At 45.8% G+C, this 3067-nt stretch overlaps 1 protein-coding gene across 1 annotated transcript in view; it reads left to right on the forward strand.

The window, feature by feature from the left end:
* The first annotated feature begins 714 nt into the window (after window positions 1–714).
* Window positions 715–3067, forward strand: part of SNAP25 (synaptosome associated protein 25) — a 78561-nt gene continuing 76208 nt past the window's right edge. The window contains exon 1 of the mRNA XM_006087954.3: window positions 715–842. The gene's annotated coding sequence lies outside the window, so the exon portion shown is untranslated. The remainder of the gene's footprint in view (window positions 843–3067) is intronic.

Raw genomic sequence — 3067 nt, forward strand, 5'->3', positions numbered from 1 at the left:
AAATAACGTGCGCAGAGTCTCCTCTCCTACCTGGCTACATTACACGAACTCCAAGCCCCGATGCTGCTTTGTTACAAGAAAAAAAAAAATCACTCATAAAATAGCAACCCTACGTAGCCTGTCCATAATTTGGAGCTGGTGATGGTTGACAGGAATGCCCCTTTGACCCCTCTCCTTAGAAAAAAGAAATTGCAGTGGAAATGTTCACACCTCCCGCCCTTCCCCCCCACCAGCCCTCGCTTCTACTCCTCCTCTGCGCCCACCCCCCCGCCCCCGCCGCCTCGCTTCTGTGACTCAACCAAAGACTCAACTCACCACGGGAAATTTTTTATATATAATCACATATATATCGCATACGTACACACATATATATCATATACACACATTACATACGCATACATAAATAGCACATGCACAAAGAATATCAGAAAACCAGTCGCAAGATAAACGTGTTTGTCCTGAGACCGGCTGTTAAAATGGACTTATACGAATCGTCCCATTCGGTTGTTTATAAAAGACTAAAATAAAAAGGTTTGCAGTACAGTGCACGGGGATCTGAGTCTAGCGCTGGGCACCGTGCGGCTCCCCTCCTCCCGCCCCCAGGCTCGGCCCTCCCCCCGCCCTCCCCCTAACACGCTCCCCCGCCCCTCCAGGAGGTGGCTATTAAAAGCTGCTGACGTCAAAAGGGACGGCCATCTTTGATGAGGGCAGAGCTCACGTTGCACTGAAGACGAAACCTCAGGGAGGTCAGGCGCTGTCTTTCCTTCTCTCCCAGCCCGGTGGCTCCTCCACACTTGCAACCTGCAGGGTCCGGGAGAACACCACCCTCGGGAGAAGCCAAGGTATGGAGCCCACTCCCCAGGTCGTGGATCTGGCTGGATGGCTGCAGACCCACAGGGGTCTGTAGCTGGGCAGACCAAGTGAACTTGGGCAAATACAAGTATTTGTGCACCTAGGGTGCGGTATTCCGTGTGTGCGCGTCTGGCAAGACTCCTGCCTGGGGCTTTTTAAAGTGTTTTCTAGGTGAGCTGCTTGGGGAAGAGATGAATGGAGACACTGCTGATGGAGCGATTCGGAGGAAGCGCAAGGATACGTACTAAATAATAACTTACTCTTTTGAAACAGCAGTGGGGTCCTCTCTTCCATTTTGCGATGCAGTTTTCAGAGATGTTTAGGCTGTTGGGGTTTTTTTTTCTTCTTTTCTGTAGGCCAAAATAAACAAACCCTGTCGTTCTGACCCTATTATTATGACTGTTGATGTTAGGGCGCTATTACCCAGGGACGAATTGGGGGAAAGGCAGGGTGTGGACGCTGAGGAGGCGAAAGCAGAAAGGGGAGTTCCCGCCCCGGGCAAGCTGAGCCGCAGCAGCAGCAGCAGCGGCAGCAGCCTCCATGCCCTACGGACTTGATTTATGCCGCCTGCTCCTTGTCAGCTGCGGGCTGGCGGGAGGCGGGCGGGTCGTGCTGGGTGGGAGGGTTCTTCGGAGAGCTGGCGGGGGTGGGCTGCCTTGGGGACTGCGGACGACCTCACTCAGTACCCTGGACAGCAATACCAAGGGACGGCTCTGGGTCCCTCGACCTTTCAGCACCGCGGACAGCGATCCGGCCCCAGTGTTGCATCTGCTGCAGAGATGCCTGGCCAGGCAGGGCTAGATTCCTGGGCTGCAGGCCAAATTGCCTCTCTCAGACCTGTGTCTTACAGAGACCCCCTAATAAAGCAGACATAGTAGGTAAAAAGAAAGAAAGAAAAAATAAATACTGCCCACAGGTACTCCTTTGCAGGCAATTACCTGCTCTCTCATCCCCTCAGCTCCTGTATAGCTTCAAAAATAAATAAATAAATAAATAAATAAATAAATAAATAAATAAATAAATAGTCCACTTGTGGAAATTTTATGTGTGGCCCTGTTTCCCTTTTTTAGATATGAAATAAACACATTTTGAAAAAAAATCTTCATTTATCCAGTTAAATATCAAGGTTTTCGTTTGTTTTTGTTTTAGCACAGAGTAGATCTGTCTATAGACTTTGGTAGGCATAAATGAGGGATACAGGAAGATGCCAATAGGATTGTATTTGACAAAAATATGGGGGTAGTTTAAGCAGAATCAACTTTAAGAATGAACCCCTCAACCTTTTCCTTCTCCCCCATGCTTATACCTAGGCATGAACCCAATCACATAGCCAAAAAATACATCTCTGAGAAATATTGCAGGTCTTAGAGGATATATGTTTAACCTCTTTGGCCATGGTTTCAGAGTAAGTGGAAGTATTTCCTGTGGACATTGGTTATCTCAGGTGATAGTTTCTGATTTTGACACCACTAAGACTGGTTTTTCTTGGGAGAATCTAACTGTGTCCTTCACGGTAATGTGAAAGGACCATGGTGTTAGACTGAAATTGTACTCTGACCTACAGATCTACTGCAGTTTCTGTTAAAGCACTGCGGGATTTTGCTGAGGCCGGTGATAAGTACTTTAACCGTTGTCTACTCTGAGACTTGGAGCCTCTTAGTGAACACAAATTATCACAGGGATATTTCCAGCTGTTTTATACAGTTAAAGTATGCATATAATGATCAGGAGCAAAATTGGACTATATGAGTAGTTGTTAAATAAGAGTAATAGTACATTATGTAAGGACATATACAACGCATTGAAGAAATGCCATTATGATCTCCTGAAAAGCTTCAAGGTCTTGGATTGTGTTTGGTTAATTATAACTCCATTCATTTATATACTAGAAATGCTCAAATGCCCTGTCCACATAGAGAAGGTACTTTCTCTTGGCTATTTATTTCCTAGTGTTTTATAATTATTTTTATGAGTAACCATGTGCTTTCATGTAAGTATGTATTGATTTGTGATTATATATGGGTGTAAAATTATTATTCAGCAGTATATAACTACATGGAATCATTTTTATAACTCTTCAGTATGCAGATGAAATAAACAACTGTGCCTTAGTGATGGGAAGAGGGGAGAGAAGGTGGGTAGGAGTTATCAGAAAGCTTCGACTTTATGCTGCATGTCCAGACAGCTCTCTGCGTAGTTGCGTCAAATGAAGCCT

This window comes from Myotis lucifugus, unplaced genomic scaffold (assembly GCF_000147115.1).
Source record: "Myotis lucifugus unplaced genomic scaffold, Myoluc2.0 scaffold_42, whole genome shotgun sequence".
Classification (NCBI taxonomy): Eukaryota; Metazoa; Chordata; class Mammalia; order Chiroptera; family Vespertilionidae; genus Myotis; species Myotis lucifugus.